This window comes from Hibiscus syriacus, unplaced genomic scaffold (assembly GCF_006381635.1).
Source record: "Hibiscus syriacus cultivar Baekdansim isolate YM2019G1 unplaced genomic scaffold, ASM638163v2 tig00021529_pilon, whole genome shotgun sequence".
Lineage (NCBI taxonomy): Eukaryota > Viridiplantae > Streptophyta > Magnoliopsida > Malvales > Malvaceae > Hibiscus > Hibiscus syriacus.
In genome coordinates, this window is record NW_024062512.1 from 37,769 (window position 1) to 60,146 (window position 22,378).

General features: G+C 35.3%; 2 pseudogenes; one reads left to right on the forward strand and one right to left on the reverse strand.

The window, feature by feature from the left end:
• Positions 1 to 1,582: 1,582 nt before the first annotated feature.
• Positions 1,583 to 5,062, reverse strand: LOC120209984 (annotated as a pseudogene).
• Positions 5,063 to 5,414: 352 nt separating this feature from the next.
• LOC120209989 lies at positions 5,415 to 22,110 on the forward strand (annotated as a pseudogene).
• Positions 22,111 to 22,378: the final 268 nt, after the last annotated feature.

The window sequence follows — 22,378 nt, forward strand, 5'->3', positions numbered from 1 at the left end:
CTCAATACATAGCTGTGTTGCTCTGCTTTGGAACTACAAGGATATACATATGTGTACAAGTTTTATAGGCGTATTTGATTTTTTTTTCACGTTTAAAATTTTATAATTTAGTTTTAGTCCTGTTAAGAAAATTATATATATATATATATATATATATATATATATATATCAATATCATTTTAGTTTTAATTCAACCGTGTATATTAATAAATAAATAGAAATAGTTATTCTCTTGAATAAATAGAATTTATTATATTACAAGTCCTCAAACTATGACCTTCATTCTAAATTGGTCTTTAAACTTTTATTTATTATAATTTCATCTCCAAACAATGATCCTCATTCTAATTTGGTCCCCAAACTTATGAACATTTTAATTTAATCCAAATCTATTGATATATTCTAATCACATCCCCTTTAATAGAATCGTTAGGCCAAGTTATTATATGTTTAAAAAAATAGGTTAAACTAATCACATATTTGGATGAATTTGGAGATGAAATTAAAAAATTCAAAAGTTTAAGGACCAATATAAATGAGGTTTATAATTTAAGGATAAAAGTGGAATATTCAAAAGTTTAAAGGTTAATTTAGAATGAAAGATATATTTTTATTTTTATATTAAGCTTAATTTAAAATTAGGGTAAAGTATAGTAATGGTCACTAAACTTTTTTAAAGTTTTCATTTAGGTCCTCTAACTTTTAAAACTTGCAATACAGTCCCCAACATTTAGTTCGTTTGCAATATGGTCCCCCAACAGTTACTTCGGGGACCATATTGAAAACGGACTAAATGTTGGGGACCATATTGCAAACGGACTAAATGTTGGGGGACTATATTGCAAGTTTTAAAAGTTAGGGTGTCTAAATGAAATCTTTAGAAAAGTTTAGTGACCATTCCTATACTTTACCTTAAAATTAAAATACTATATTTTTGGGGTTCAGAGTGTAATTTTACGATTGCATCAAATTAAAACTTCATAATTTGTAGATGACTAAACAAGAATTATACCACTTTTGGGGTGACTGTGGCCCCTAACAGTCTCATATCTGGTTGTACTCACTTAAGTAACCAATCAGTTAAACATAAAAACAATTGTGTGTCCAAATAATAATAAAAAACTACATCATTACTTTAACGAAAACAACTCAAGATGCTGAAGTAAAGATTTTAGTGTAATAAGGGACTATAACCATAGTTAGACCATTTTGGTTCAGCACAAAGTGGATGCTTGGGTCTAAGAAGAACCCCCAAATATTTGGGCCCAAATCATAGGAACATGGTCAAGTACATCCCTATGAGTCTAGTTCAATTTTTGATGGACCTAAATTTGACCCTAGTATTATATTCTTCCAGACGTAATTTGACGGAGCAGAGAGATGTATATCATTGTATTTATCGTTAAATATATAAGAAATAATTATAATATTCGATATTCTTTACCCACGAACATTTCTTGTTTTCCAAGAAACTAGTAATTTAAAATCCCACCACCATGTTTTTTATATCTACTACGGAGATGGAAAAAAGGAAAAACTCTTAGCAAAAGGCGACGGTATTTGGAAACACCTGCTTAGATCTTTCTAGAAGGGATTCTACAAGCATGGAAGAAGAGAATGACACAAAATGAACACCCCCATGATTTAGAAAAGCGCCGGCAAGCCGCTAAGCTCCTCCGGTTCGCTCGATTACAAGTACTGTTCGTGTATCCTGGCTCAGTTCTCTTCCCACCACAGCCTGACATGCATCTCTCCAAATCTTTCCCGGATGCACGATATAGGGTGATGGGATCACATTTCATCAAAGAATAGTTCATGCTGGATTTGTCTAATCGTGGGAGTAAAATGATTTGGTAAAAAGCAGGATAAGTGACTCGGTAATTATGCTGTCAAAAGAAGGTTTTTACAGCTTATAATTCTGTTTCTGAGGGTTGGTGGTTCAAATCATATACTTGTTTACAGCAATGACTTGAGCTGGACCCATCAACGTAATAATGAAATCAAATCCACCGAAGAAATGGCTTTTGGCGGATTTCCAATGATTCTTCAGTGCTTATAAGTTTAACTTTTATGGATCTCGGATCATATTCTCAGCAATTGAACTTATCGAAACAAATGAAGGTTTCTAAGATGTTTAACTTTTACTATCAGTTATGATGGTCCAGGTCAATATTGGTTGTTTATAGGGCAAACCAACTATATAGCTAATACTGAAGAATGCCATAGGACCGTACCTGAATCTAACTCGCCTAAGCTCCCTTTTGCCCCCTGGCAAGGCTCTGATATAGTAATATAAACCCCGGGTTCATCTTGTTCAACCCACTCAGTCTCGAGATCAATGTCATTGCTGATGGATATCTCTCCCGAGCGATCAGCCTCTCTTGATGAGCTACTTCTCATAGAGGCATCCATGGATGATATCTCTGTCTTGGCACCACTAATACTTGAAAGTTATGGGGTTGAGGTAAGACCCGAGTCACAATAATGTCGAGCCTGCATCTGGTGCTGATCAAGTGAATCTGACGATGAATAAGCCATGCCAATCCCAGTTGGACGATGTAAGTGGAGGGGTAAACGATCTTTAGTCAATGGGGGTGTTACAGGACTTTCTTGTGCAGATTCCATTTTTGAACTCTGTAAAGAACCAAAAGAATGGCGTTATTTAACATTCAACATAGAATAGTGCAGGGCATTGGTATGATCAGTTCATCCCTATGCAGCTCGGACTCTTTGCCATTCTTGAAGCAATCATGGCCAACATTTGTGTTCGATAAACGGACGGGGTAACTTTTAAAAATCTAACCATATCCAACACTCGCAACAGAGTCCGAGTAACATAGATTCATTCACACGATGTTAAGCAGGCAAACAGCCTAAGAACTTGCCTCATCTTCAGATCTAGGGGGTGTTGCTAGTGGGGAATGCCTGGCGGTGGACATTGTAAAGTTCCATGACCCTATCATAATTCTCCGCCCACCATCTTTGAGCTTGCCATTTGTCAAACATTTCTCGACTAGTCAAAGAAAATAAACCATGTTTCAGCACTTCTGATGTTCAAGATATTAGCATCCAGAAACCAGACATTAGAGGTGCATCATATGCATGTGCCAAAATGGAGCAAAACAGTAACATGCATCAGGGAAGTCAATCACAAGTTTTGGTTAATTTTTTTTTATTAAGCCAAAGTGTTTACAAGGTACTCTTTTTTTTAAATATTCTCAATAATTTGACAATGATTTGACAATGAAAGCTATATCATCCATGCTGCAGTCTTGATGCTCAGACTCGGAAACTTTAGAAATAACAATCATTCCCTTCCCACTGGATGAAAAGGAAGGGAGGGAGAGAGAGAGAGAAAAGGATAAAGAATAGACTCAATGTAAAATATTTTTTAATTTTTTATAATATTTTCGACTGTTAAAGAATGTAGGTTTAACAAGATGTCATGAAAAAAATTAATATTGTAGATTACACTAAAAAAATTAATATTGTAGATTACACTCAACAGAAAATATTATATTTTTTATAATATTTTTTTGGTGCTCCTTTTATTAATCTTAAATTTGACTATCTATTTAGACTCTTCCACCAGTATTAGTAAATATAAATTTTTACCGTTTTACCCCTAACTAATGAATTAGTGTGCATTTGAAAGTTAATTTTGTCAAAATGTATACACATTAAAATTTTAGATTTATATATGATATATCAATAATATCTATATATCATCAATAGATCAGATAATAATATGTTAAACAAGATAATAATATGTTAAATATAGTTAAAATATGATTTTAATTTTTCTAGTTCTAATAATATAGAAGAATTATCGATGAGTGTTGGTACAAGTGATTGAGATTAAAATATTTGAGTTTATAAGATTAAGTTCGAATCTTACTACCGTCACTATTGGTGGGTAATATGTAAATTCCTATATAAATTTCAATTGGGTCTTATGTATGTTCGGACCCTATATTAGAAGAGTCACTCATAACATAAACTTTTAATTATAAAAAAATAATGTAGAAGCATGTACATCCAAAATAAATTTAAATTTATAATTATATGTCAATTCATATCAGGGATGAAATAGTAAAATTCAAATTAAAATGTCAGACAACTTCATATAGAGAATTTTTTTTAAGATTTTAAGTTTGAATAATTAATTTATAAAATGTATAAACGTGTATTTATTGAATTTTAAACTCGAAAAATATGAGTTAAAAAATTAAAAATCTAAAATAACTGCAACCGTAAGATTGAAAATCTAAGCCACGGAAAACAGATCGGAACCATTGAAATTAGAAAAGTGGGAAAATAAATAAGGGCGTGGCGCACCTGAACCGTATCCTCTTGAGATCGTTGCCGCCGCGGGAAACTGAAAGAAAGGTGATAAGTACGCCGGGCTCCACCTGAGCCACCCACTCTTTCGGCTCATTTTCTTCGACGAACACGACCGTGTCGACTCGGCGCCCACTCAACGATTTCGACGTCGCTTCTCTGCTCGAACTCGATATCCCTTTCAACCTCGATTCCATCTCCGTTCCCCACATCCTCGGTGTCGCCGAGTCCCTCAACCGACTCTGCGTCGTGCAGGGGTTGCAGTGCCTGTATGACCCAGACGCCTTCAGCGCCATGTCCTTGAACTAAAACACATACTAAAGAAGAAGAAAATCATTAAAGCCAAGCGAAGGCCAAAGAACTCGAAAACGGAAAATCTAGACGTGTAAAATTGAGAGTTAAATTACCTGAGAAGTGAGGGATTTGATGGATTGGTTGTGCTTAGTGCTAGGAGTAGTAGAAGAGTCTGTTTCCTCTTGTTGACTCACCGAGTCATCACCGGGTTGCTTCGAACGAGCTACGCACGTCAGCATTGTTGTTTTTGAAATCCTCTAAAAACTAAGAGAAGCACATTCAAAACCACATTTGTGATTTGTCATAATTTTAAGAACCAAACAACGAAACACTAATAAATTCATCAGCAACTTTTCATTCTCCATTTAAAACAGAGTAAAACAAGAGAGTCAGAGAGATTATGATCAACAACAATAAACGAGTTTTCGAGTTTACCGTACAAAGAAACAAAAATTCAATTCACACCCAGAAATATTAGGATCAGTGGCTGTTAAGAGAGAGAACTAACAAGTAACAACCAAGGGTTATACTTGGTATTTCATTATCTTTTTCCCGTCTCTAGTTTCAGAGAGCTCGATATTCGAGACTCAGTAATGACTCGGATCTCCTCAGAGCCACGTTTAAGTTAAAACGATCAGAGAATCTCTGTACTAACCCAAAATAGAGAAAAGCAAATTTAAACAACAAAAGGGTTTTTGTTGAGGAGAGGAAAGGAATAATGAGGCTCTCAAATCTCATCGAAGGAGAGAGAGGAAAGGTTTAAGAAGGTGCATTCGCGAATGGTTATCATGGGACAGTGTTTTGTTGCAGTTTCTGGCTGTATATTGTACGGGCAGTGGGGACTTCGAGCGAGAGAGAGATACTGTGGTTGGCGCAGGCCATTACTGGCACAACCGATGTTTTCTCTTCCAATAAGCTGTTTGATCCGATGCGGGAATTGTTTGGTATTCATAATAACCGTTATATCTAAGAGCAGCCAAGAAAAACAGAATAAATCATGGGATTAATTTATGATTGTAATTATTAGAGATTATGAGTTCGAGTACTAGTGATTGTAATAAAGGTAATAGAGTATTGTTGTTAAATTTTTAAGGGTGAGTAATTAAAATGAAATAAAATTAAATGTTAGGTATGATTTTTTAAAAATAAAAATTTAGGTATTAAATGGATAGACCTGTAGATGAACCAAAGGAACACGAACAATGGTGTATTCATGTTCATTTGTTTAACTTTAACCGAACAAACGGAGTATGAACAACAAAACGAAGAGAATTTATTGTTCGTATTCATTCATTAAGAAATTTAGATTGTTTATGTTCGCTCATATTCGTTTGTTAAAATGATAAATGAACATAAAGTTAATTAGTTTTATATTTGAAAATATTTTTTCTTTTCAAATAATTTTATGATTTATATTTTCTTTAATTGATTTGAGTAATTTTATTTGGATTTAAAAAGTAGCTTGATTTTAAAATATTGGCGAAGGGTAACTTTTGTCCTATAGTAGACCTAATTTATCACTTTCACCTCTATAGTATTTTCGCATCAATTTAACCCTCGAAATTGCTCAATTGTATCATTATATGCCATGCCCCTAACTTAAAACTCTAAACTGTAATTCCTAAACCTTAAATCATGACCTACAAACTCTAAACCCTAAATTTAAACTCTGATTTAAGATTTATAATTTAGAGTTTTAAGGTATAGAATGTTACAATTAGGTTGACTACAAGGGCAAATGTGACCTTTAAACCTAAAATATTAATGAATTTAATATTAAAATTTTATTAAGTCTTAATATTTCAAATTGATCTGGAGATTAGGTTGAATATAAACGAACTGATTACCAAACATTCACGAACTTAAATGAACGAACGAGCCTTTGGTTTGTGTTCGTTCATTCAATTAAACAAACATAAAATTTGGTTCATGTTTGTTTGTTTAATAAATAAACGAACTTCTCACCTAGTGGCTCACAAACCTTTCTCTGAATGTTCGATTTGTTTTACATGCCTAAAAACGGATTAAAACTGATAGTTTTAATATTAAATGTACAGTGTAACCTAAAAGAATATTATAATCATAAATAAAAGAAATAGTATATTTGAATAATAAAGTGGCCGACAAATTCGATGGGCTGAGTTTAATCATTGAAAGCCCAATGAACTGGATTAACTCAGGCTATTATTAACTCAGGCGGTCAACTAGTTAGTTATGATAAGGACATCCATGACCAATATTGTTCTATTAGGATGAGGGGTTCCAATATTGACAATTGAGAACTTAGCAAAATAGGTTGGAAGGATTATCATTATTTTTACGGTATTCGATCTAAATTAATTAATTAATAGATCAAATATTAGTATAATTTTTTTTATCTAATTTGAATTAATTTTTTCAAATTTATTATTTAATTATATTTTTAATCTAATTTATTTTATCAACATCGTTACGATTTGAATATTGATTTTAATCTAGTCTGATGTCAGTTTCTTTGAAACGTATAAATATATTTATCAAAATATAAATTATAGTTGAAACGTATACATATATATAGGTGCATCAGTAATATTCATTGACTTAATTATAAAATAAGTGTCCAAACTATATTGTTTTTCATGAATATGTGCTTAAATTATTTTTTGAATGATTCCAGTGCATAACATTACAAACATTATTATTTTGGGTGTCCGGACTATCAAAGACATTAATTTTCTCCGTTAAAAGGCATGTGTCATATTTTGATAAATTTAAAAATTTTATTTAAAATTTTAAAAAATGAAATATATATTAAAAAAGAACAAAATTTTTGAAATAATCCAAAAATTTTGGAAACCTTCATTGTAACCCCTAAATCCATACTGGTTGCCGGCTTTTGCTATTGGTGAAGCTCAACCCTATCTCACCTCCCTCCGACAACCAAAATCCTTATGAAATCGTGACCAATCGACGATGAATCGACGTTTTATACCTTACGAACCTTACGATAAAAATCGCAATACCACACGATTCCGATGGTCAATCGGTGGTAACTAGGACACCACATGACTGAGAGGATGACAGGGACTATGTCGATGGCGATAGGTTAGAATTAGGATTTAGGGATTTTAAAGATATGGGTTTTTTTTTTATAATTTGAGAAAAATTAGGATTTTTTATAAATATGTTAATATTTTTTAAAATGGATTTCAAAATGATTAGATTGTGACATGTGTCACTTGACAAAAGAAATAAACGTCGAACACCTAAAGTGGTAATGTTGAGCACCAAGAACATTCAAAAAATAGTTTAGACACCTTTTATAAAAGTACTATAGTTTGTAAACTTATTTTGTAATAAACCTTATTCATTTCTAAGCAAAATACAAAATCTGAAAAAAAAAACAGTACAAAACAACGTTAGAGAACACAACAAAACTAAGTGCATTAAGCCACATACACCATGCAACTCGAGAAACAAGAAGCACATCAGGGATAAAGGAGTGTTTTATACATATACATATATGTGTACATACATGTGTCATATTGTATACAATTGTAGTTATATTACATAAAATAATACGTAAAGGAGTGTTTTGTAATTTATAATATATGAATTAAACCCATAATTTATATTATCCCTAAATCATTCTATTGAATTTTAAAATTTAGAGAACAAATAAATAAGGTTAATTTAATTATAATATGTGAATTAAACCCATGATTTATTCATGATAAAGAAACTAATAGAGATTTAGACCAATAATTTGTTTCATTACAATTATTGATTCTAATTCATTGACGAACAAAGGAATAGTTTAATAATTCTCATGAAACTCGTGCATTGTTGATGTTGAGGGTAGTTTCAATGAAATATCATTGCTTACTCATTATTTTATTTAAAGAGACGAATTTAAATTTATAAAATTTTAAAGGTCGAAAATACTTTTTTAATAAAAAATACATAAATAAAATTTAAAATATATGATAATTTTAAATTTTAAAAGATTACACCCTATCTACGCCGTCTAGGTCCGTCCCTAATTACGTATTAATCTTATCAAAATCTCTGTAATAAAATTCTTTAATTAATAAATAATTTGTCAATCGGTCAAAGGAGGGACAACATCGAAAGTTAAAAATATTTTATTACAAAATCCCTAATTCATGTTTATCTACACGTGGCTCTAGTTCCCAATCTTTATAAATAGAAAAAATAACTTCAGTGACCGAAAATGCCTTATAATATATGATTTTAACTAATATTTTTTGGATTTGTGAAAATGACCAACAAAATCATAACGCGAAGTCCAATTTGGCAACACATGTTCCAAATTCGCAACGCGAAAGTCAAAATCGCAACATGAAAGTTAAATTCGCAACGCGAAAGTCAAAATCGCAATGCAAAAGTCAAATTCGCAACGCGAATAGGTAAATCGCAACGATAATATGTAAATCGCAACGCGAATATGTAAATTGCAACGCGAATATTATTTTCGAATTCGAAACACAATATTAATTTCGCAACACAAATGTAAACAGTATAATCACAAATCATAACCTAAAACCCTAAATCATAACTCAACCCCATCTCCATCTCTCACTCTCTACGACGACATCCGTCCCCATCTCCGGCGAAATCTGTCCACATATTTGGCGACCCCCTCTATCTCTATCTCTCAGAGCCACCCTCACAATCATTCACGGCCACAAATGGAAAATCAACCATCGAGGGTTAGTTTTTTTAATTATTTTTTAATTTAAAATTTTTGTATTATTATTAGATTTTTCATATTTAAATTGATGATAAATTTACTGGTAATTTCAATAATAGATTAACCATTTCACTTAGATTACTTAGTAAATTCATTCGGTTTTTATCTTTGTTTTGTCTTAACCCTGTGAAGTTAGTATTTGCCTTTGTTTTGTCTTTTGGTTGAAGTAATGCAATTCATTCAAGTTTCAATTTGCATAAGAATAGTTTTTGAAACTTAAATTCGCAACATGAAAATGAAAATCGCAACGCGAAAATGAAAATTGCAACGTTGCGAAAATGAAATTTCCATTGCGATTTTCATTTCGCGTTGCAATTTTAAGTTTTAGAAACTACTATTCTTCTGCAAATTGAAACTTGAATGAATTGCATTACTTCAAGCAAAAAACAAAGACAAATACTAACATCACAGTGTTGCAAATTTAAGTTTCAAGAATAAACTACTACTCTTTATGTTATCCTTGAACCAGCACTAAACCTATATGTTGTCCTTTTATGTTTATATAAGTGCTTACTTCTGGAATGTTATCTAATGCATTTTGTGAACTATGATAGAATAATGAATATCGTGCTAGTTTGAAACATATTTGGCTTTGTTTTCACTGTTTAATATCATGTCTGTTTATAGTGTATGTTTTTTGTATATCTAACTTGGTATGTTATTATTGTTTTTGTTAGGAATTTTTTTCGGCTTCATTGACTCTAAGGAATAAATTAAGCCTAGCCACTACAATTGCTAAGACACTTACACCTGTACAAAGAAAATTGTTTGAGGATACTTGCTTCGGGCCATGGCTGAAAGTACAACATCCAAGTGGACATGCTATGTTGACCCATTTGTTTCTTCAGACCATGACTGACGATCTACCCGAGAGGATACAACGTGGTGATGAAGAGATATGGTTTCATTTTCCATCGGCGTATACTTATTTTGGGCGGGAGAAGTTTTGCTTAATCACTGGTCTACTCTTCGGACATGATGAAGTAGGTAGGTACACTAGTCATATCGTTCGCCATCATGGTTATATCGGGTTTTTCATGAGCTGGAAAAGGCGAAGCCCAGTTACACGTCAACGACTTGAAAATATTACTTCTTCGAGGTGGTTTTACTCGGATGGATGACCTTGATGTTGTCTGAGTATGCCTTTTATTACTTTTGCATGCCAGCTTTTTAGGCAATGAGGGCAAATAACCTATTTATGAGGACCTAATATTATTGGTAGAGGACCTAAATGCATAGAATGTGTTTTCGTGGGGTTCATATCTATGGAAAGCTACCTAGAAAAAGTTATCGTCTGCCTTTGAGGACCGAAAAAGTTTACGTGGCCATGGTTCCAAATACACTTTGGCAGGCTTTATTTTGGCCTTTAAGGTAAGAATTTCTATTTAATGTTTCCAAAATTATAATTAATTATTTAACAATTACTAATGTTTGTGTATTATATTGTTTGTAGATTTGGATATTTGAGGCTTTTCCCAACATGTAGACATATGCAATCAAAAAGTCAAATGATATTCCTAGGGCTATTTTCTGGATGAGGAAGCGGCGGTTGGATTGTGAAGAGTTACTACCATATATGACGATGAATGATGTAAGTTAACACAAATACTACCATCTATAAACAACTTATTACTAGTAGACGTTTAACTTTGTTGAGCTTTTATATTGTTAGGAGGCCAACTATCCATTACAGAGGCTGACACCCACAGAGGCTGAGCTTGCCATTGATTAGTGGCAAGCTAGTAAGCATTTTTTTGATGACACAGATGATGAGCACCCCCCACTTCGAGAGCCATCACCTGATCGAGCCGATTCTACAGCTCGACACCCAGAGCCATCACCTCCACAACAAGAGCCATCACCTCCACAACGAGAGCCATCACCTATTCCATCACATCATCGAGCCTCTTCTCCACCATCACCTCATGATAAGCGACCGACAAAGATGCCACGATATTTATCTCCCTATTCTCCACCTCCACGGGATGAGTTAGGGGAGTTACGTGATGAGGTCAATGCTTTGAGTGAGGAGGTCGGTACTTTACGTGACGACAATGGTGCATACTGTGATGAGGTACGATATTTACGTGGTGAGGTAGAGGTTTTATGCGATGACAATGGTGCTTTACATGGTGAGGTATCTACTTTACGTGATGAGGTAGTCGCTCTACGTGAGATTGTTACATCGTTGCATAATGAGGTTCATAATCTACGCAATGAGGTAAATTTGTTTAATACTATACTAAAAATGCAAATAACCTTTTTTCGGCATTATTTATTTGTTTATTTACTGATTATGTATTATTTTATTTTAGCGGCCCGATAAGGTAGATGCTTTTCGTCAGGTTTTTCTTACACGACGGGTTCATACATCAGACGTCATGCACGTGCCATTACATCTCCGTTCACCCCAATAGTGCCAATACTCCGTAAGAAGAATCCCGATTCACCTGTCATCGTTCAAGAGGCCTCTCATATCGTTCAAGAGGCCCCTATCATCCTTCAAGAGGCCTCTCCCACCGTTCAGAGGCCCCTATCATCGTTCAAGAGGTCCCTCCCACCGTTCAAGAGCCCAATTCACATGGCGTAATATGTCGACATATTGATAAACCCCCTCACGTGCCTGACATGATGGATGAGAGTTGGCTTTCGTATGAGTTACTGGTCAGTACCATCCCGGCATCTGAAATGAAGATGAGAACACTACCGGACATAATTCTGGATAATACCCTTTGGGCTAAGACCGCAGTTAATTTGTATCTACATGAGCGGAGCCAAGGGTGTTACGCTGACATATACAAACTCGACGATGATATGCATTTGTTTCTTGATCGGTCTTGGTGGGGTGTGTTATTAGGGGTTGAAGACAATGACTATTTCGAAGGGGGATAAGTCTTATATTCTTCTTATATTGCATTTTGATTAATTTTTTTTAAATTATGAAATTCACTAATATATGTATTTTTTATAAAACAACATATTGATGCATGGTGTCACGTCTTCTGATAATAAGGAAATTGAAGAAAATAAAAATACTCGATAGAATATTATGACGACGTCTTTTCACGTAGCTCACTTGAAGGATCAGAGAGACACTTCAAATGTGTTGGGTAATGGTAAAACTAAACTTTATCCTGCGTGGTGGGAGGTCGATAAGGTTAGTATTTATTTTTGAATATTTTAAAGGTGTTCATAAATAAATTATTGATGTGCGCAATTCAATTATTATTTATGATTGCAGGTGTTTATCCCTGTTTTGGAACGTCGTCATTGGCTTCTCGTCGAGCTTCAGCTCCCATCCCTGAAGACAATGGTATATGACAACATGTTGAATTACATACCATTGTCTGATTTGAGAGAGATTATTTGTAAGGGATGGAGTGCTGATTTGGCTAAAAACTTGGAGGCGATTGATTATTGGACTAATTCTGGAAACAAGAAGCCAAAGAAGTTCAAAGTTACAATGATCAGAAACGAGACCGCGCCACAACAAACGCAATAAGCCAGAGGGGATTGTGGTCCTGTCGTATGCATGTGCTTGGAACGTTTGACGACAGGAAGTAAACATTTTCTACCTCCCACAGATAGAGATAGAGGTGCAATAGGCTTGTGGTTTTGGCATTTTATGGCTAGAGCGATATATGCGAGATGCTGCCTACCTACATCCGCGTGCTGAAAGTGTGCATAAATAATGGTAAGTTTGAGCAAGTGTTGTTAACATATATACTCTTTGCTGGTTTGAAAATGTTTGGTTAAGTACCTAGAATTCAATAATTTGTTATTGTTGGTTTTAGATGTGTAGAAAGTGTTGTTGAGCAAATGTTTGGTTTCTGTAGGTTAATCCTGATCCTGAAGTGAGCTGCGTGAAATTGATGTATTTGTGCATAACAACTGTCTGGGGTACATTTTTTTGCTTGTTTAATTGATTTGTAAAATTTGATTTGTTTAATTGATGAGGAAATAAGAATTCTTTTTGCTTGTTAATTGATTTGTAAAAGTTGATTTGTTTAATTGATTGTTTAATTTCACTCTGTATTATGTTGAAGGCAAAAAGACCAGAAAGTCAAAATCGCAACACGAAAGTCAAAATCGCAACGCGAAAGTCAACGCGATTTTGACTTTCGCGTTGCGATTTTGATTTCGCAACAATCGCAACACGAATTTGATTTTCGCGTTGTGAATTCAAGGTAAACACATTCAAAAGATAACATACAACAATCTGATAAGTAAATAAAAATTGTTTTTTTTTTTAATTGATTTGTTGTTTAATTTCACTCTACATTATGTTGAAGGCAAAAAAGACCAGAAGGTACACTTTCGCAACGCGAAAATCAAGATCGAAACACGAAAATCAAAATCGAAATGCGAAGTCAAATTCGCAACGCGAAAGCCAAATTCACGTTGCGATTTTCGCGTTGCGAATTTGATTTTCGCGTTGCGGTTTGACTTTTGCGTTGCAAATTTGAGTTTCGCATTGCGAAAGTGTACCTTCTGGTCTTTTTTGCCTTCAACATAATGCAGAGTGAAATTAAAAACAAATCAATTAAACATCTTCACGAATTTTACTTTCGCGTTGCGAATTCAAGGAAAACACCTTAGAAAAGATAACAGACAACAATCTGATAAGTGATATCAACTGAACAAATCATAGTAATGTTCAAACTCAAGTTACTAACGCATGTCTAACTGAAAATGTATGCATTCACACATAAAATACACATAATACGTTTGCATTTAAAATCACCTAAGTTAATAAGTCCCAAAAGGTGAATTCGGTTGTGATGTTTTGATTTTGATTACGATTTTGATTTCCTTTTGCTTAGCACCATATGAGCTTTGGATTTTGATGAGGATCCATATTTTGCTAGAGGAAAAGATGATTGTGATGGCACTGGTGATCCACAGGTCAACCTTGTATGACCACTTTCCTTGCACCGACTACATGTTGATATCCTTTTCTCTTCACCCTTAGACGGTATACGATTGTGATTTTTTTGGTCGGCCAGGTAGCCTGCTGTCCATGACTGGTGGCAAAACTGTTTGTAAATCATCTGGTATGTTCCACTCAGAAGGATGTGGAATAGGGTAGACAATCTCCGCATAAGTTTGCCGATATACTTCTATAGTGTAGCAATCCATAGCGTATGCGCTTGAATCATCTTGGTTTAGATGAAGAGCAACTTTATAATATGGCCACATGGATAACCAGATGTTTGCCATTTATACAACTACAAGTCTTTGCATTTAGATCGACAAGCCCATTTAAGTTATTATCCAATACTTCAAACAAAGTGTTTGAACATGGTTTAACTATCCATGACGTTGACTTCACAACACGTTTCGTTATCTTTTTTCGTCCATGGTATAACACGACGTTCCAATGTTCCTGTAAATTTAAATAACTAATACTTAGTAAAATATTTAAATTAAATATGATAAGTTACGAATTTAAATAAATACATGCATGGTTTCTTTTCTTGTAGTACCACTGTTGAATAGAGGCTCGAAAAAACTCCATTACATAGTAATGGGTAATTTTTGGGAATGACGACTTAGAGCGTTGATTGATATGCACTATTAGACGTCATGAAACCATACCTTGCTCCAAGTTGATGTACTCTTGACCATCTTTCAAACCGACATCTTCTAGTGTTTGAGCACATTGAGGCAAAACACGTCTTAAACAATTTATATGCTTATTAAAATCACTTCCCGATAAGCTTTTACAGTCTTCCAGTATGTCCATTATGATTTTATACCAACAAACCTTGATTTTATATTTCTGTACAAATGAACACCACAAAGTCCATGAAAAGCATATGGGAAACACCTTCTAACAGCGTTGTCAATTAAGTTTGCCCTGTCGGATATGATTGTCAGATTACTAATAGAATATATACAATCCCTCAAATGCCCCATAAACCATGTCCATGAATCAGAGGTTTCGAATTTGCCAACCCGTAAGCTATTGGCAGTATCCCATTGTTAGCATCCATGGCTACTACTAATAAGTTTACTCCAAGGTATCGATCTTTCAAATGTTCTCCATCAACTATAATAACTGGGTATACAAGTAATAAATGAACGAATCTACACAATAGTCTACACAAGAAATATAATCATTTAAATGTGAAATGCATGTAACTAACAAAAATGAGTCAACAAAATTATATTGATTTACTAACCGCAGTACCAATGGTGATAAACAGCAACTCAAAGCGTCCATCTCTATCTGTTTGATATGAGTTACCGACCCAGGATTTTTAGCTTAAATTTTGACAATAAGCCGGCAGTTGGGCAAACGATGCTTCTGGGGACCCCCTCAACAATTCCAAGGCATAACATTTAGCTCTCCAAGCTTGAGAATATGAGATACTAATCTTGAACCGAACATTCATGTCAGTCAATTTCATGTCCCCGATATACCATGCCATTCAAAAACATTAACTCAGCCAGAAAACCACCCAACACATTTTGTTTGCCTGTCTATGGTGAGGAAAAACTTGGGTTCTTGAACATGTATGTTTATCAATAAAAGTCCTAACTTGAAACATTTCGCAATCTTTATCCTCTTTGCAATCATACGCCACGTACAGTTTTGTCAGTGATACACTTTGTTTCGAAACGATATTTTCTTGATTTGTTAACTTTTAGTTGATAGTCATCTTCCACATTTCGTATACAAAGCTATCTTCAAGTCTTCATTTGTGTCAAAATAATTATCTTTCTTGATATGAATAACTTTTGTGTAACAATCAACTGCTATCTTTACCAACTATCTTCCGGTCTTAAGTAATTCTGACATATTCCAGTTATACTCCCGTGGCATTTTCTTCTTTTTCTTTTCTCTGGGGACTTCTTATTCTTCATGGTTATATTAATTACAGAATGGATGTTCAACATGTTCATTCACAGTCGTAACTTCCTCCTCATTATCATAAACAACATCTTCAGAGGCAACGGCTGTTTCATCATCAAAATTCAGGTATTGACCATATCAAAATCATTACACGCAGGGTTTGTTTCTTCTTCTGAACATCATCAAATCTGAGTATTGACCAAGATCAAGTCCGGGGGTTGACCAAGATCAAATTTCGAATACTGACTAGTACTCACAATTTTTCTGTTGGCTCATCATCGTCTAACTGGTCAATACGAAAACCAGAATTTGGTGCTAAAAAGTTGGGTTTTGAGATTGTGTTTGATATTGTGTATGGTATTGGAAAGTGGGTGAACAAAATTTCTTGGTGATGAAATTGTGGTGGAACCATTAATTTGAGGTTGATAACAACGTTGTACATTGTGAGCACCATAAAGTGGGGTTGAAGCACTTAGTTGATTACTACCCGCTAGTGACCCAACTTCACTACTTCTAGGTTCAACAACATACAATGTAACATCATCTTGCGAAACACTAATGTAAGCAATGAATCTTTCAACATCTTCATTGTCGGTTAACAAATAAACTTTACATTTTCTCTGATAAGATAGCCTAAATCTACTTAAACACTAAATTCAATTTCTTTGCAACACATAACATAAGAGTTTCATAAGTTAACTTTTTAATGACGTTTTAGTTGAAGATTCATGGGTAAAGGCATATTGTAAAACACCATGAACATTCTCCCATGACCTCCAAAATACAAATTTATCCAAACATAATCAACATTAGGTGATTTCATTCTACAAATTGTAAATTAATTTACTAAACAAACGAGCTATAAACTAGATATCATCACTAACACGAGAAAAACATACATTTATTAAGTTGATAGTTGATAATTTGGGAGAGAAATCATTGAAAAATTATATAGAAATAAAATTATGTAAAAAAAAATAGAGATGGGGAAAGATGTCGTTGGATATTGGAATGGATGTCGCCGGAGAGAGTGATAGATGGAGATGGAATGAGTTGCGATTTAGAGATTTAGGTTATGAGTTGCTGCTCCTGTAGTTTATATACCCAAAACATTTGTGTTGCGAAAATAAAAGCTGTTGCGAAATTAAAATTTGTGTTGCGAATTTGAAAATCGAGTTGAGAAATCAAAATTCATGTTGCGATTTAGAAAATCTTGTTGCGAAAAGGAAACTTGTGTTATGAAACATAAATTCGCGTTGCGATTTACATATTATCGTTGCGATTTACCTGTTCACGTTGCGAATTTGATTTTCGCGTGCGATTTACATATTCGCGTTACGATTTACATATTATCGTTGCGATTTAACTATTTGCGTTGCGAATTTATAAAATTGCCACTAACAATCACCGTTGAAATCCACCGATTTCTGTCGCCACCTTCACACCGCCATCCCATTGTCTGACAACCGTGGGGTCAAACGACAATCAAGCGGCTTCCGATACTGCTGGCATAAAAAAGAAAATTAAGAGTGGGATCCGCGGTTGGAGGAATCTTGGAATATTAGAAAAAAGAGTTTACTCAAAGCTTATAAACAATATCCAATCATATGCTTCTACTTGTAATTTCGCCGGCGGCTGTGTTTTTATCTTTAGCATCGCCGGTGTCAACTTGGGAGGATAAATAAAAAAAGATTATTTTTAAGGAGGGGGTTTCCGAATCAGGATCTTATTAGCCAAACGATAGAGCATTATTGATAATAGTAGTATTTTCTCTCTTTGGAATTTTAAATACGATGTCGTCTTTGCGGCGGCGGAGAAGGGAATGGATTCGTCAAAGTCCCCGAACTTTGTAAGATCCAGAATCGAAGACGAGGACGAGAAGAAGGGATTGTTCTCGAGTCCCAGGAAAGAAGGAATACTTCTCAGAAATGGTCGTATTGGGACAGTTGTTGGTTCATTGGTTTGTGTGTTCGATGTGGTGGCTCTTGTTATTGTTGTACAACACAATGCCCGCTTCGATCCTCAATACGTGACGGAGGCGATAATCGGGCCGTTGACCGACCCACGGTGTTAAGTTGAGGAAAGAGGGCTTGACGGTGAATCATCCCGTGGTGTTCGTCCCTGGGATTGTGACCGGTAGGCTCGAGCTATGGGAAGGACACCAGTGTGCTGAAAGCTTGTTTAGGAAACGTCTTTGGGGTGAACCTTTGGGGAATTGTATAAAAGGTACCATTAACTTTTGTCCCTTTCTTTTTTCCTTTTGTTTTCCCTTTCTGGGTTTGCATAAAGGTATCATTGGCCTTGGGAAGGCCACCAGTGTTCTTTTCTGATCTTGATTTAGGTTGAAAGTTATTAGAGAAAGTTCCTTAAAGCTTACTGATTTGCACAAGAAAATATTGCTTAATTGATTTCTATAGTTGAGCCTTCTAATTGTTGCAAATGCTTTTCCTTTTGTTTATGTTTGATTATGGGGCATTGGAAATGCATCTCTGGTTACTCTTTTCTGCAACTTGATCACTGTCGTGCTGTGTGGATTAGAATACACTTCTTTGCATTTGGTGTTTTCTAGCTAGAGCATCTCAATAGATAGTTATAAAAAAACATGTGTTGGTATGGCGAATCTTATACTCTGCGAAGAAAAATACTACTTAAAACTCTCCATAGGTCTTATTGAACTTTGTTGTTTAGAGCCAACTCAGGAGTTTCCCTGTTTTATGATATCATTACCCTTTATAAATGTTGGGTTGCTTCAAGTTTTGAAGAAGGCCAACCTGTCTTTCCAATGTGCGATGTCTATGTAGTTTCTGGCTATTTGATCGTTGAAGTAATACTGCATTCTCTTGACATCCAATTCCTTCTTGGTTTGCTTTCTGAAGTTTTCTGATCAATGCTTCGTCTGTTTGAATATGGTTGCTATGCTGACTTTAAACTTCAACATTGTTCTTTTTATTTAATGAAAATGCCATTAGAAGATCGGAAATTGTTCTAACTTAGACCTGTTATTGCTTTCTACCCTTATCTTTTAACTATTTGCAGAAGTTTTGTCATCCATGAAGTTTAATAAAGTTTATTTCCCCACTGCTCTTCCAATTTCATTGTAGACCATTATGCTGGGCTCAGCACATGTCACTCGATAATGAAACTGGACTGGACCCTCCGGGTATAAGGGTCAGACCAGTATCTGGATTGTGGCAGCTGATTATTTTGCAGGATATTTTGTTTGGGCTGTGTTAATTGCTAATTTGGCTCAAATCGGATACGAGGAAAAAACAATGTATATGGCTGCCTATGAATGGAGGTTATCATTCCAGAACACTGAGGTATGCAATTGTATTGTTATTGCTCGCTGAAATGTGTTATCACTTAATGTCTATTTGAATAAATCAGGTCAGGGACCAAACTTGAGCAGAATGAAAAGTAACATAGAACTCATGGTAGCAACAAATGGTGGGAAAAAGGTAGTAGTCATTCCGCACTCAATGGGTGTCCTGTACTTTCTGCACTTCATGAAATGGGTAGAAGCAACAGCCCATGGGTGGTGGGGGGTGGATCAGATTGGTGTGCCAAGCACATAAAGGCAGTAATGAACATCGGTGGACCCTTCTAGGTGTCCCAAAATCGGTCTCAGGACTATTTTCTGTGAAGCCAGGATATAGCCGTTGCCAGGTACCTCTTGAATTATTTTTTTAACGAACAAAGATGTATTTCTTGTCTTGGTAGTGTTTGAGTTGTCATATTTCTACATTTCAAACCAATGAATTGGCCTCATATATGGTTTCCCAGAATTTCTGTTGCATGATATAGTTTTCCCTCACGCATGTCACTCGGATCATGTGCTTGGAAAAATGTTCCTGTTATAAAGAGCTAACTTTTCTAATGCTTTGCTTTTATGGCGTCAGTTTTACAAAAATAAAGTTTTTTCATTTGATAAATCAGTAATAAATCTGACTTTTCTAATGGCTTCCATTCTGATAGTATTGTTATTAGTTCTTGAGTGAACAAAGTAAAAGGTTAGATCAATGTTAAGCTATCACTAAAATATGCATCATTGTTCAATTTGCATTACTCCCTCAACATGTGCACCCTATGTTGTCGTTTTCTTAAGAGCAGTCATTTCAAGCAAGCAATTGTTGTAGTCAGTTTTGATTTATATTCCTAGAACTTGGAAATAGTTTCTTTTCATAATGGTGTTATCGTGCTTTCTAGCGTGCTGTTGCATCTTAAAACATACCACCATGTTTCAATTCACTCTTCGTAAACATAAGGTAGTTTTGTTCAGATATGAAGAATGTGCATGTTTACTTTGTCTTGGGAGCTTGATGAAATGCTAATTGTTAAACAGGGCTTTCGCACCAGGTTTTCTGGACAAAGATGTGTTCGGTCTGCAAAATTTCCAGCATTTAATGCGGATGACCCGTACATGGGATTCCACCATGTCAATGATACCAAAAGGTGGGGACACCATCTGGGTGGACTGATTGGTCACCTGAAGAGAAAGCTTTAAATGTGGCGCAAAAGAGTTGAGGAACAACAGCATCAATAGCATGTACAAAATGCAAATATCAATTTGGAAGATAATGTGAAAAGTGGAATTATGGGAGAATTATTTCATTGGGAAAGATGTGGCCGAGGCGCATTCTTCCACGATCAAGAGGGTTGATTTCCAGGTACCATCTAGCTATCACAAATTATTTTGCTCAAGTATAAGGATCATCTCTCTAGTTTCAACACCCTCCTTCTATGTCAAATGCAAGCATGCCCTTCTGGAAAATTTTATTCATTAAAGTGCAATTCGGAGATGATGGTCATTATACATTGTGCTTTCTGCTTTTGCATGCTAGGAGATATTTGGTTTGTAGTTTGTAGCCTGAAGTTCATGATTATTGTTGATCAGCAGGATGCTGTGAAGAGTGTTAAGCTGCCCAACTTAAACAACCAACTGTGATATATGGATCGAGTATCATGAAATAGGGAATCACCATATTAAATCAGTTGCTGATAACAAGGTTTACACAGCTGGATCAATATTAGATCTGCTTTATTTTGTTGCCCCCAAGTTGATGGCACGGGGAGGCGCTCATTTTTCGTATGGGATAGCAGATAATTTGGATGACCCGAATATCAACATACAAATATTGGTCAACCCCTTAGAAATAAAGTGAGGTTTTTCGACTTCTGGGTTATTCTAGTTTTTTTTTCCGGTGCAGTAATTGTAGTTAACCATGAAGGTGTCTTTAGAGAACCCTTATATTGAATGAAATGATTCAATCATGATATAGTATCTTTAATTGTTGAGTTGCTTCTTAGCCAATGCCATAGCTTAGCTTATTCTTAGGATTACTAGACTTGCGGTTAACATTTGTGAGCTATTGTTGTTAGTGAATTGTCTATTTTCGACCAATTTTTGCCTTTGAGTTTCCTCATTCCTCATTTCTCCAGTTTACTTGACAAGTGCAATATAAATTTCCAGGTTACCAAATGCTCCAGACATGGAGATCTACTCAATGTACGGAGTTGGAATCCCTACGGAAAAGAGCTTACGTCTACAAATTAAATAGTGGCACCGATTGCTCTATTCCGTTTCAGATAGACACCTCAGCCGAGGGTGACAGGAAGATTCATGTCTAAAAGGTGGTGTTTTCTCTGCTGATGGAGATGAAACAGTTCCTGTTTTAAGTGCTGGATTCATGTGTGCGAAAGGTTGGCGAGGCGAAACTAGATTCAACCCTTCAGGCATCCGTACTTACATACGGGAATACAATCATGCCCTCCGGCTAATCTTCTCGAAGGCCGAGGCACCCAAAGTGGCACTCACGTGGACATAATGGGGAATTTCGCATTGATCGAGGATGTTTACGAATAGCAGCAGGGGCCACGGGCAAGAACTGGGCGGAGATCATGTTATTCCGATATCTTTAAATGGGCCGAAAGGATCAACTTGCAGCTCTAGCTTCCACCAGCACTCTGCGGAAGGTGAGCACTCAAAGGTCAATAGGTGAACTCAGTTAAGAAAATGAAACCATGAAACAATCCTGTTCCTTGCTTTAATGCCTGTGTGTTCTTCGTTTTATAGTGACGACGGAGACGGTGCTCCCTCCGGCCGGCGGTCATCTTGCCATGGGAATTGTTGT